Consider the following 14,604-nt stretch of genomic DNA (forward strand, 5'->3'; position numbering starts at 1 on the left):
GGTCAGATTCCTTAACTACAAAGCAAATCGATGGACTATTTTGTTTGCCTTTGTGAAAACAGAAAAACAGGCAACTTTTCTGAGAAAAATTACAAAGTTAAACGAGAAAGCCCTAAGAGCCAGTTACGTTGTTGCTGAACTTGCTGTTAAATCCCAAAAGTCTCACACTGTGGCAGCGACAATACTGCCTGCAAAGCCATTGTCAGCGAGATAATCGGCCTTGGTGCGGTTAAACACCTTGCTTAAGTCCCCCTGTCTGATAAATCTGACCTTTTCAACCCTAACTCCTATAAAAAAAAATATAAACAGAGTGCTTTTGACGAAGGTTCCTGCCAGGATATCGGCTTTGTGTTCATCTAAACAGTCTCAAGTTTCACACTGAGTAAGTATTAATATTGAGAAATTATTTTAAAGTTAAATGTACTGTACAGAGTAATTTTGGAACATTTTTGCGGTGTGCCGCGAGATTTTTTCCATTTTAAAAACATGCATTGACTCAGAAAAGCTTGAAAAACACTGCATTAAACCACTTGTAGCTTGAGGACTAGCATTGAAAAGACTCTTGGCCCTGCTAATTTGATCTGGTTAATAGGGTTGTTCCGATCATGTTTTTTTGCTCCCGATCCGATCCTGATCGTTTTAGTTTGAGTATCTGCTGATCCTGATATTTCCCGATCCGATTGCTTTTTTTTTTTTTTTGCTCCCGATTCAATTCCAATCATTCCCGATAATTTTTCCCGATCATATACATTTTGGCAATGCATTAAGAAAAAAATCAATAAAACTCAAGACAAATATATACATTCAACATACAGTACATAAGTACTGTATTTGTTTTTTATGACAATAAATCCTCAAGATGGCATTTACATTATTAACATTCTTTCTGTGAGAGGGATCCACGGATAGAAAGACTTTTGTAATTCTTAACTTTGTATATTGTGACTAAATATTGCCATCTAGTGTATTTGCTGAGCTTTCAGTAAATGATACTGTAGCCATTTAAATTCTGCCCAAATGCATGATGGGAAGTGGTACCATGACTGTGCGTAGTGGCACCAATTGATATATCTTCTCTGCGTTGGGAAATAACATAGGGTGTAAAGAAAAAGATCAACTGCTACGTTTCTTTCCCACATTGCTTTCCCAAGATATTTCTAATTGTTGAGAGAGGGATTTCAAGGCTTTAGCCAATTATAAAAAGGCTCCAAAGACTGCCAAAATTCACTCTACTCATTTTACGCTATCTTTTAGCTCTTATATAGGTAAATCAGCGCCATTATAGAATGAACGCGACAATGCGTGAGTGGGTCATGCAACGGATGCATTGTTTGCGTTAAATATTTTAATGTGATTAATTAAAAAAATATTAATTATCGCCGTTAACGCAATAAATTTGATAGCCCTACTTTAAAAACTAAAGACTCTGGATGAGTGTAAGACATTTTGTCTGTAACGTTAAATACAATTAGAAAACGATTTAATCAAAATATATACAGTATACTGTATATATTAAAAAAAGGCATGTCCGATATTTTTTTGCTGATTCCGATACTTTGAAAATGATGTGATCGGACCCGATCGATCGATCGGGACATCTTTACTGGTTACTGTCCAGAAACCAACACCTACTAACTGCCTCTACTACAGAAGCAAACTAGGGAACAAATTAGATTTAAAAAAGGACAAGGCTTTAACCTTTGTAAAACAAAAATGGCTTTTCTTTTTCCATAATGGAAATTTACTAAGCACAACTCAACAGAAAAGCAAACCATAACCTTGCCAATAAACAAACCTGTAACCTGGGCCCCAGCCTCTTGAAAATCAGGATGAGTTCTGGCTACTGGCTAAACACACTGAGACCCAGGCGAGGCTAAAAACCAATGAAGAAAAAGAACACGCCAGATGGGGGCAAAAAAAAAAAAAAAAAAATCATTGTTGCAGCAGTTAGCATCCGTCTTCAGGGTCCAAAGTCATATGTCGGACGACAGCAAGGCAATAAACAACCTCATAACCTTTTTTTGTTCCAAGGGGAGCCTGAATGTGTTAGGTCCATATTGAACTGTTTATTGTATCTCCGGTATAGGTGTGGAACAATGAGAATGATAAAAGGCAGTTGAAGAAGAGTTCAATAGAAAAAAAAAAGTTTAGTGTTGCATTAATTCAACACACACTAGTGGAGACATGCGAAAAGAAAGTCTTCCAAAAAGATTTTGTAGCTATTTTCTTCAATAATTGGCGCAAACTTTTACACATTTAAACCTCATTTAACTAACGGTAACAATTTACATGCATGTGTCTGACTGTATTTGTCTTTTCACAGTAAAACCACCATCTGTTCATGCACATTGTCGCCTTGTGCGTGGGTGTCTCTTCGGTGGATTGCTATTAAGAACACAGCAAACATGTGAAACCACATGACAAACCCCCCCCTTAGCGTGGATGATCATCCAGTTATGACTTCTGTTATGGCTAATGTCATTATATCACCCTGTTCCAATTATATATTGTACTCTCTTCTTTTCATATTACAAAAGCAGAAATCCAAAAAGGTTAATTCCTGATCTGGAGGACATTTTGGCTTTGAATAAAAATAAACCTAAATTTTTCAGATTTTCTGCTAAATATTCATCACCAATGGGGTACGGCACGCTACACATCACTTCCGCTCATTAATATTTATGACGTTAGCGTCTGTGGCTCTGCTGTTAGCTAAGGGGGGACAAGCTCTTGTTTGTCCCCAATAGGAAATGAATGGGAATAGTGTACAAAGCACATGTTTACAGAGCTAAACCTACCAATTCTGTCCAAAAATGATCTCCCTGGTGCCAAATTCACTGGTAAAGATGTGGAAGAACATACAAATGTTCAGTTAAAGAGATGGCTTGAGTGTCAACGGCTGAAAAATACGGAAAAAGAAAAAACGAGCCAACCTTAGCTTACCCCAGTCCTTCTCAATTATTTTGTTACTCCCCCCTAAGGAAGACGTAAATGTTTCGCGCCCCCCCAAACTCTCTGCCACCAGTGTTTCCCACCAATGAACGAGACTGTGGCGGCCCGCCACAGGCTCGTTTGCCCCCCCCCCCCCCCCCCCCCCAATGCCGGGAGAAAAAAAAAAAAAATACTAATCAGATGCGTCAGTCAGCCGATTACACAGCTTTAGCCCACTCCACTCTACTACCCGCGCGAGCGAGAGCAGCATTTTAGAGTAGTATTTTATCTATTTATTTATTTAAGAGACGCAAGGGGAACGAGTAGGAAGAATGGGAGAACGAGCGAGATAGCGAGAGATAGCGGTCGCATGTCTTAGCAGCCCGCTGTTATTTTGTTATTGTTTTTCTTTATTATTGTTACCACAATCAAGTGGGTAAGCAAATACAGACTTCTCTCCTTCTTCCCCATATCCGGGGCATTACAATAGTTTGGATTGGACTTTTCGGCGAAAGTGAGCGGTGGACGGCCGTCTTGGACGGAAAGCAAACTTTGATTGAACTTGCGCGGAGAGGCGGGGCCCAAAATAAAGCCTTGCTCTATTTTCAGAGCGTTGGTCACAGTAAAGTATTTATTAGTTCAAGCAGAGTAAAATGATACATATTCACGGTACAAGAACGTCGTTTCCGTGTCCATCGATTGGTAAGAAAAGGCTGTTTGTACGAGGGACGTGTGGGCGCTCCCGTCGGGGGGACATTTCGCGTGGAGTGGCTATTTTTCGGCACAACACCGACGCGCCAACTTCAGACAGGAGTTGGATAAATGCGCCCCCCCCCCCCCCCCACACACACACACACAATTTCACGAGCTCTGGGACACTCGAAAAATGACTCTCATACCTCTCCTTGCTAAGTTAATGGTACCTCGATGTGCGTTTGTGTGGAAATTTAGTTCACGAACAACGGGGAAAAAACTATTCACCTTCTCACCGAATCAAGAAAAACTCTTTACACGGCCATTAGAATTCCCCCAGTCCTGTAAATGGGTCAGTTGACAGAAGGACTGTTATTGTTGTGGTAATGTAGTACTTATGAGGGTCAAATAAAAAGGAAAAAGGAGGGCTACGACGGCGGTCTGAAACTCGCAGCTCTTGGGCCGCATGCGGCTCTTTAGTGCTGCTTCGGAGCTTTTTTTTTTTTTTTTTTTTTTTTAATGGAAAAAGATGGGGGAGGGAAACATATTTTTTGTTTTAATAGGATTTCTAGGAGGACAAACATTCTTTCAATTCATTAATATTGTAATGAGGTTAAACTTGTGGTGTCATCGTACAACAGAGTAGTCACGTGGTGCGCTATAGGATCCACTGCAGGGAAAATAAACATTTAATCATGAAGGCTAATTATGTATTTCTAGCCAACTTAGTCATTTTTATAGTAGGCTAATATAGCTAGTATTGATAATTATAAGGCTTGTACAAGGCTTTTAATTTTTTGCTGCTCCAGACATACTGTATCTTTTTTTTTTTTTTTTTTGGGGGGGGGGGGGGGGGTTCAAATATGGCTCTTTCAACAGTTTGGGTTGCCAACCCTGAGTCACTACGAGATGTAAGTCGTACTATTGCTACGAGAAAAAAAGTCGCATTATTACATAGGGTAACGTAGCTGTAATCAGCAACGCATTTTACATACATGTACCTTAGCTGAGAGCTATAACATTAGCCTAGTTAATGAAATATTTCAAATATATCTTTGTTATGGTTCTTCTTGGGGGGAAAAAATAATGAAAAAAAACAAAAAAAATCGCCGTGGCACGACATGGTGTGGCTGTCCGACTCTGATGCAGCCCACCACCACAGTTTCAAAAAATCCTATGGTCAGAGACCCTCCCACCACAGTCTCCTAAAATCCTGTGGGAAACACTGGTAAATAGTATCATTTGTCTATAAAATTACTATTATAAATTCGCATCTGCCTAACATTGTGTCCTTTTTTTTCTAATAAAGAAAAAAAGTAACATAGATCAACTTATAATAAAGTATAACTTTATTAACATTGGTTTGTTTGTAACAGAGAAGATTTGACGCGCATCAATTTGCCTGAATTTAAAAGAAAGTCACATGCAAACTGTAAAAAATACACTCAAGGTACATTTTTGACCATTTGATACAGAAAAATAAAATGTAATAAAATCAGTAAATAATGACAAATTCAAATAGATTAGAAACATTAACTCATGAGGACAATATGCCAAAAAATTTGACCGAAAAAACAAAACTGAATAAAAGAAAAAAAGAGTGTCCTTGGACAGAAGGACAGTTTTTATTTTTGCTGCTCACAGTATTACCTCCTTTGCCATGGTGTGGAGTTATTTTGCAATGAGCATGCTAACAATGCTCACTGGTTTACTGATACAACACTGACAAAGCAGGACGATTGTTGGCAATATTCGACACATTTTCGCCGAAAAACAATCAAGCGGCTTATCAAAGAGATTGGGGTCTAATGTCTTTAAGTGGTGTCTTAATTGATTTGGCTTCTGGCTGTCCGCTATAATTATTTTTAGACACAGTAAACAGTGTTTTTTCCTCATCACCCACTGTATTAAAAGTCAAAGCTAAAAGGCAAACGGCACGAAAAAAGCGCATTCTCGGCGGCCGAGGTAGAACCGTAGGTGAGGGCAGTCTTTGTGACGATCCCAAGCCGAAAATGGCACTTCTCGGGCGGCGACGTGAGAACCGGACAAGACAGTGGGTCGCTGCGTGAGTGAGTCCGGTCGGAAAACTGCTTTCGAAAACGGCGGCGGCACCCTGCTCTTCATATCTGTTTTCTGTGTGTGCTGAGTGCTCTTCCTTAGTTCAAAAATATTGCGCGCACTCTGAAAATGAGAGCGCCACTGCCACCCACTGAGTGGATGTGCAAGTACACTTTATTCCAGTACGGCCCCCCAAAAAAAAAACATGTTCCCCGAGGACCCCGGCATCGCTCTGCGCCAGGGGGGCGCGCCCCACTATTTGAGAAGTACTGGCTTACCCTAACCTTTTTTATCGACACCTTTTTTCTTACGCCACTGACAATGACATTCCCCTGTTTCAACAATCTATCCTTTACCACCATTAGTTCCATCTTTCTTATATATTATATCCTCTGGTTGTCTTACGTCTCTGACCGTTCTTTTAGGGGACATTGCCGTTTTTGTGTAGCGATCACAAATGCTACTCGTTGACAGCCAACGAAAACTTCATTTTTTCATTAATAACAAATTTTAATTCTATTAATTTATTTACACTTCCCCCTGACTAAAGTTGTTTCTTTACAACAGAAAAGTTAACAACGGTGGCAGTCAGATACCTCTTTAATTTTTTTTTTTCAGGTTATTCATTGTCAGAAAGAAGCAGCACGGCAAAACGCTACGCTAAAAAAATAAGTCAAAATATCAAAATGGCTTACCTCTTGGCCCAAACAAAATGTTTACTGCATATGATATGTGAACGGCTTCACTTTGCTGGCGTTAAATTGGTCTTTTAGACATCCGCGCCATAGTAACATAGCAGCTCCATTCTTCACATTTTTTGTTTCGGGAGAGTATGAAGAAAACATCCTTTATATGTCGTAATGTCTAGAGTCGTTTCTACAAGTTCCATAGAAGCAGTGAATAATCAGCATGTCATTTTTTGAAAGCTTACCGGAGAAAGAAGGCCGAAATATAATGGTTTGCATGCGAGGGAGTGTTTATAATGTCCTACTTCCGCTTTATGATGCAACGTCACGGTCTAAAAATAGCCTGCCTGCGGTATGCTATTGGTAGAAACTATCATAGGTGTGAATATCTCTGTTTACAGATCAATAGTGACATTCGGTGGTTAGCACATTTGCCTGACAGTTCTGAGATCAAGGGTTCAAGCCCAAGCTTTGGCCTTTGTGTGTGGAGTTTGCGTGCCATTTGCGTGCAGTGATTCTGAGTATGAAATCTTGTTTGTCTATATGTGTGACCTGTGATTAGCTTGCAACCAGCTCTTATAAGGGCAAGCGGTGCAGAAGATGAATAAAGGAAAAATAGAACGGAAGGCATGAATTTACTCTACCCATTCTCAAAATTGTTTGATAATGTCAAGCCAGTGATTCACTGCTATCTTTTGCTTCTAACATGATTATGGTAACAGGGTTGCGTGCATGTTGTGGGACACATGATCCATCAAAAACCATAATAATAGTAATAAATAATTTAAAGTTACATAAGATTTTGGAACAAATTTTTAAAATAATATTTTAACCATTTTATTTGCAATTAAATTTGGTCATATGTGGGTGAGATAAGAAAAAAAAAAGCCTTTTATGAGTAGGGTTGGGCATCGTTGAAATTTGAACGGTTCCGGTTCCGATTCCACATTTCGATTCCGGTTTCAAACGATTCTCGATTTCAATTCTTTTCTTTAGGCAGGGTCAAAAAAATTGCATAGTTTCTATTAGTTTTTTAACTTCTCAATTATTTTTTAAATTATATGAACTTTCAATTAACTTTGCTATGAATTTCTCACAGGGCTATTTTATACTTGTATATACATATCAGTCTTTGAACTTGAGTATGATGAAGTTTCTTTCCAAAGGAGTGCACTTTCACAAAGAGAAAACATATACACATATTCTTTTGCCTATGTTTTAGAGTGTCTTATGCTGCAGGCATTTATTGTATTGCATCGTTTGTTTTAGGTGGGATTTCTACAAGTTAGTTAACCCTTTAACACCTAAGCCTATTTTGGCCGAATTTGCATGCCTTTGATGTTGCCTTTATATTTCAAAGAAAAAACTTCACAATGGCCAAGTTGGGTCCCTTTTTTCAGGATACCTTGAACTTCATGTCCAAACTGTTGTTTTCTTCACTGACCAACTTTAATCCAAATTTTGGACCCAAAGAGACAAAAAACTCCCAAAATCTTTTTTCAAAATTTGTAATGTTGAAGTCCCAAAATCTTTTTTCAAAATTTGTAATGTTGAAGTCCCACTGACAACCAAACATGCTCGACCAACCGTTTTGAAGCTTGATAATATTTATTTAACTTGCTAGGATAAACATTCAATAGAAAAAAATAAGATTGAATAGTTTTATGTTTGACAATTCAACACAAAGAGCAGCTATGGTCATAGGCGTTTTTGGCCTTCACACATACTATGGTCAAAACATGTTATATACAGTGCAAAATAGTGAGAAAAAAATTATATATATTATCCAACACAAAAAGGGTTTGGAGGATATCTCTTTGTGAAGTTAGGTATTGTACCCATCACCTTATCAAAGGTATATATGTACATGCAATCAAGCTTCTCAAACACACATCGATATAAAATTGAAAAGATTCACCGTGAAGAAAAAATAACAAACATTGAAAAAAAAGTATTTTAAAAAATATTGACAAGTAGTTCAGTTCAATTCAATTTTTTTAGGCATGCGACCCAATAAAGTTTTTTTTTTTTTTTTTTTGGCGCACTCAATAAAGTTTGTTTTTGAACATGTCACTAAGCTGCGTCACATACAACGTCACACAGCCTACTCATCCGCCGTTTGCGCGCTGCTGTCACTTCAACTCGCCGAGACGCCGACTGATCCGAGGAAAACAATGACAAATACAGCTCATCTTATTCCTTGAGTTAATGAAATAATGCATTAGCTTGCGCTAAATTTAGTTTTCGATTCATTCTGCACGTTTCAAAGTAGCTAGCTCAATCCAACCGGCCGTTGCTTGCTACGCGTGTCTCCTTTCCCTTAGTTGGCGCCTTGCTCGTCAATTTATTAAAAATGTTCACATTAGGTTCGTCCTTCTTGACATCACAACGGCTCTTGAGATATGTAGTCTTTTGTGCTGCTTTCGGTTTTGAAAAAAGGACAAGAAATGATGGAAATATGGAGATAGTCACATTGTCCATGCAGCGTTTTAATGCATATTTATGAGTGCAATAAAACTATAAAACTCAAATGACATTATCTCCCGTTTTACTTGGTCGATTGACTTCAAATAAAAACTGGTGTGGACATCAACTTCCGTACTTTCAAATGAGAGCAATCAGGGGCACGTGGGTGATGTAATTACAGCGTTACGAGGCTTCATAGATGATATGCGTAAACGTGTCGCATCCGACACGTTCGGTGTTAAAGGGTTAAGGGCTGACATCTTGCAGATGTCAGGCAGGGAGTGTTCTGACTTTTTAAGTTTGATTTCTTTCTATACTGATATATTTCTCATCCATCCACAAAATGTCACTACTGTGACTCCGAACTCTACAGTTTTTCTCTGGTTTTGTTCCGTGCGCTTGGCTTCCCCTAGTGGTGACTTACTGGAAACAGCAGGCAAAAAGAACATTACTTTAGTTGGAAAAGAATCCTTAAGGTGTACAGACGCTACACACCTCCTCTGCACTACACATCGTTGGGAACCATTGATAAAACAAAGTCTGTAAGTTTGAGCGTTTTAACAGCATGTTCTGTTGGGTGTGTTTATTCTGTTACTTTGTTGTCATTTATGTGAAGCGAAGTAACACATTTTTGTGCTAAGCTAAATTAGCCACATCGTTTGATTTGCTCATAACGGAGCTAGTCTTCATGTGGCTTCTCATTCGTGGTGTTCAGCAGCTATTATTTGGTCGGCGGTCAACTTGAAATCGAAAAAAAAAAATTGAACGGTTCCGGGATTAGTCCCAGATCCCATCGATGCTCGATGCCCAACCCTATTTATGAGGTAGTTTATGAGTTTTTTTAGAGTTGGTCTCAGGAAAAGAAAATGTTTGCTATTTTGTATGTTGATTTTTTAACCTTTGAAGGGTGAGTAAAATGTCATCCTATTCTGAATTGGCTGAAATGATTATCATGATGCATTAGACACCTTTGTTTGTTATCAACAGAATTATGACCGTCTCATTTATTATCATTTACAGCAGTTAAAGCAACATTAGGTAACTTTTCAACCTTCATAAAATATTTTCATAACATTTTTAAAAATATGTCGACTGACAACGGGTTGAATGAAACCTCTTTTATATCTTGAGGGGGTCTGTATCACTTTCACCGGCATTTATTAACTTTGTGGATGGTGGCAGGAACCCTGCCACACAAAAAAAAACTAGACATGTGCTGACTGCTTTACGGTATATGTCACTTCCTTTTCATTGTCAAGATGGATGTCGATGTGAATGCTTTCACGCGAATTTTGCAAAGATGGCAGAGCAACAAAAGAGACAAAGTTTTGTCTGAGGAGGAAAAAAAAGGGAAGTTACCAGGATATACAGCTTTGACGAGTTCGGGGTATCTGGGGGTTTTGCCACACCAAGCCACACAGTTGCTGACCGTCATGCTATTGTTTAGCCACCACTGGATTCATTGCCTTATTACTATTCATCCTTCACATAGCCGCTGGAAGCATAAAGGTTTGTTTAATCCATCTACAGGCGACTGGGAGATTGATTTTTGATTGATTGATGATTTTACAACAATGTGCGGGTGTGTGCTGGTCCTCATGGGAAACGCAGTGTTCCATAAGGCAAAACACTACTGCTTTTGCCCACCGGACTGAAAAGTTACCAAGTGTTGCTTTAACGTATTATTACAGCTGTACAATTTTTAAAAAACGTTTGTGTTATTTTTACAAACAACATTATAATAACAATGGTTAACTTCATTTTACAATGATATAATTCTTAAAATATTGCCATTACTTAATAAATGAGCCAGTCTGACCTTGATATTGATTATTTCTATTTTCATTCTTTCCAATGGGAAATAATGTTTCGAAATCCACATACGTAAATAGAACCGGTTGTATTTGACCTTAGATGCTCCACCATGGCTTATTCCCCTCCAGCAGTGCATTTGGAACACCACAATATATTTCAAAAGACTTATTTGAAGTTTTCTCTCTAATGGTGGTTTAGTGTTAGCTACTGTATAGAGGTCCTCCAGGGAAATGCATGTGCGTAGCGGTTTGACTCTCGGCAAGGTCGTGAAATCCCAGCCCTCAAGCTCCCTCAGGCTGTTTTAAGTGGCCAGTGACGTGTTGGAACGAAGTCTGGCGTCAATCACGGCCAGCAGACATGGTTGGCCCCTGGACGAATTTGCCCATATAAATAAAAACTGGAAAACAGGACTCTTGAGATCTCATCCCCGGAGAGTGAGCGAGAGCTGTTAATGAGGATGGAAGCTGTCCCACAGTGACACACGCGCAAGTAGAAATAATGAAGTCATGGCGGGTTACGTCTGTTTTTGCACCCTGGCACTGTGGAAAAATCTTTGGGTCCCTTTGGGCAGTCTTCCTAGTGTTTTTATTTATTTATTTTTTAATCCATGCACGAAGCCGCGAGGACCCTACAGAAAACTCTCGATTTCTTATTACTAAAATGATTTTCTGAGGGCTTTAATGTACTAAAAAAATCGAAACATTTTTGGAAACATATCACTCCTGGCAAAATATCTGTCTTTTATCCATGACAGGTCACCCCTAGTATCTGAATGGAAAGCCAGCCTTCACATTCATCATGACAGGATGCACAAAAATCAATGAGGAGCCTAGACCGTGAAATGTACAGCGTAGGGATTTTAGCTTTTATAGCCAAAAACAATACAGTAACTCTCGGTATCCCACACATTCTGGTTGACATGATTATGCCATTTAAACTGAGATGGATAACAAAGAGCCTGAGAGTGATATTCCAAGTTTGTGGTCACATACTAATATGTTCGAGCATAGTCTAATTAATTCTATGTCATGGACCTTTAAAATGAACATGTACATTTTGCAAAAATAATGGTTGTCATGTCATGATTTCAAGTCTTAAGAGGTGGGTAAAGTAGCCAAAATGTTTACTCGAGTTAGAGTAGTGTTATTTCTAAATAATATTACTCAAGTAAAAGTAAAGTAGTGATCCAAAAATTTACTCAAGTACAAGAAAAACGTGTTCGTTGAAAAGAATATGAAAGCAAAGAGTAACATTGTGAGTAACTATTGACAATGTCAGATTAAAAAAAATAAATATAATGGTACCTTTATTCTCGTCACAACACTATATATATACAACTGGTATTATTATACTGTACTACTGTATATATTGACCATATTGACCTATATTGACCATATTAGGCCAAAAAGATGATACGAAAAACATTGTGGAAAAAAAAAACCATTGCTACCTCTGATTGGTATAATGGAGTCATGCGGTTATTGTTGCGACATCTTATTGGTGAAACTGAGACAGCCACTGTCGGCTTTGCTGGCAAAAATATAGTCAATATGTAGAATAAAGAGGAAAAAGGTAACAACTCTAGTGTAACCCAAAGTAGCGGATTAACAGTAATGTTTATTCTTAACAAATCTACTGAAGTAAAAGTAAAAAGTATTGCGTGGTAAAACTAATCTAAGAAGTACATTTTTCTCAAAAAGTTTCTCAAGTAAATTTAATGGAGTAAATGTCACGCATTACTAGCGGTGTTGTTAATCTTACTTTAAAAAAGTAATTAATTACTGTTACAAATACTTCTCCCAAAAGTAACTTAGTTAGTAACTCAGTTACCTGAATGTAAGAGTAATTAGTTACTTGGCAAAGTAACTGGTGTTACTTTTCATATTTTTTGTTTCATTTCAGGCTATACGCTAGAGTAAGGTATTATTGCAGCCACCGAGCATTGCGTTTGCAACGGCGTCACAACTCCCTTGCGTCCTCCCCACTCCTGCACTGCTCTCTCGTCTCTGTGAGTCCGTGTCTCTCAGACTTTTCTCGCGTCATTCAACCAACGTAGTAACGCATAGTAACGCACGCCTTTACATCCTCAGTAACGGCAACAGGGTTGCCAAGATGAGAAAAGCAATTCATTACATTTACTCACTACTGAAAAATATAACGCCGTTAGTAATGCCGTTATACTCTAGCTCTGTTACCAACAACACTGGTTACTACCCACCTCTGCAAGTCTTTGATGAACAGGGGCTCTATTTTTGTGACCAACACAAATGATCGGTAACGTAAATCTCTGCTAATGCAAGCTGAACTGGGTCTTGTAAATTTGTAAACTTGAGAAGAAGCTACACAATATGCCCTGTCAATGATAGTAGCGCCACTAAGTTGTTCATGAATAATATCTTTACATTGGATTCATGTCATATTTCATATGTTCAGACAGTGGGTATTATAAAATTGCCAATGTTGAAGCAACACTTTGTAGCTTTTCAGTTTTGGTCAATTTTAGCGACACCTATGGACAAAAGCGATAGTGTTTTCCCTTAACTCATTTGCTCCCAAAAACGTATAAATACGTTCTATTTTAATTGTTTCAGTGTCCCAAAAACGTATTTATACGTTTTTATGTTTTTTTTTTTTTTTTTTTTTTTTTTGACAAGTGGCATCTCTAGGTTCTGTTGCACCTAAACTGCAATGCACAATCCTTAAAACTCATTTTAAAGCAATAAAACTGGCCACTCATTTTGTAAGAATCTCGGGCCAAGAAAGGAAGTGAAGAAAAATGGGAAACGGAAGTTGGAGGGATCTTGAGAAGACGAGTGAGAATTTGAGAGAAATGTGGACAACGATCGGAAAAAAAAGGCAAACGATACTGGAGGAGTGTTTTGAAAAGAAAACGACACCATCGTCAAAGAAGGATTAAAAAATATCTATTTTGATGAGACAGACGGTGACCGCCACAACAGCGTCAGCTCCCACACGTGTTCTACGGAGCTCACGTTGCGTTACTCCTGAGCCCGAGGTTGAAACCAACGATGAAGATGATGAAAAAAGTGAGAACGATCTTGATCCGGACTCATCAGATTACTGGGAGCCACCTCATTCAACCGGGAGCAGCAGAGAGCCTTCCCTGTTGTTATGTGCGCTAATAGTTCAACAGTTCAATAGTTTAGTTATGTGTAAATAAATAGTTACTTTGCGATCAAAAGCTCTATTTGTCTTGTTGTTTATCTTATTTTGTAGAACGAAAACATTCTTCAGATGTTTTAGATGTCACAAAAGCGAAAAATAGCTGTGTTAAAGTCAAAGTTACGTTTGAAATGTATGCTTTTACAAAAAGCTCAATTTCTCAATTTTTTTAATCAGAAATTGGAAAACTGCTCAAACTAAGCTATTTTCTAATGCTGATTTCTAAAGAATGGAAAAAGATATGAACTAACTTTTTTTTCTGCTGAAAGAAGAGAGTCTAATCTTTCTTTTGGTGGGTTCCATGTTTATATAGCAATACAACAGAATTTTCTGTGGGCCTTGCAAAATCAGTCAAAATCCAATGAAACGGCCGGGAGCGAAAGGCCTTGCTCCGGTGAAAATGGCTGGGAATGAATGAGTTAAGGAGGGGTGCGTTTCCCATGAGAACCAGCACTGCGTTGCCCATGAGGACCAGCGCACATCCGAAGAGTGTCGTAAAATTGTCAGTCAGTCAAAAATCAGTCTCCCGGTCGGCTGCAGATGGATTAAACAACATTTGTGTTTACAGCGGCGATGTGAAGGACGAATAGTAATAAGGTAATGAATCCAGTTGTGGCTAAACAATAGCATTTAAAGGTTAGTAACTGTGTGGCTTAGTGTGGCTAAACCCCTCTCCCCACACGAACTCGTCAGAGTTAGGTTGGGAGGAGAGGGGGGTGTAATACCAGCAATTGAAAGCCGGTCCTATGTTTATTCTGTATATCCTGGTAGC

At 38.5% G+C, this 14,604-nt stretch overlaps 1 protein-coding gene across 4 annotated transcripts in view; it reads right to left on the reverse strand.

The window, feature by feature from the left end:
• The window catches only part of LOC130926990 (contactin-associated protein-like 5), a 376,038-nt gene that overhangs the window by 206,598 nt on the left and 154,836 nt on the right, over window positions 1-14,604 (reverse strand). The window contains exon 1 of one of the 4 annotated variants that reach the window (XM_057852404.1): window positions 6,614-14,498. The exons of 2 other annotated variants lie outside the window; for them this stretch is intronic. The gene's annotated coding sequence lies outside the window, so the exon portion shown is untranslated. One more of the 4 variants, XM_057852403.1, reaches the window with a different exon arrangement.

This window comes from Corythoichthys intestinalis, chromosome 12 (assembly GCF_030265065.1).
Source record: "Corythoichthys intestinalis isolate RoL2023-P3 chromosome 12, ASM3026506v1, whole genome shotgun sequence".
In the NCBI taxonomy this organism is placed as follows: domain Eukaryota; kingdom Metazoa; phylum Chordata; class Actinopteri; order Syngnathiformes; family Syngnathidae; genus Corythoichthys; species Corythoichthys intestinalis.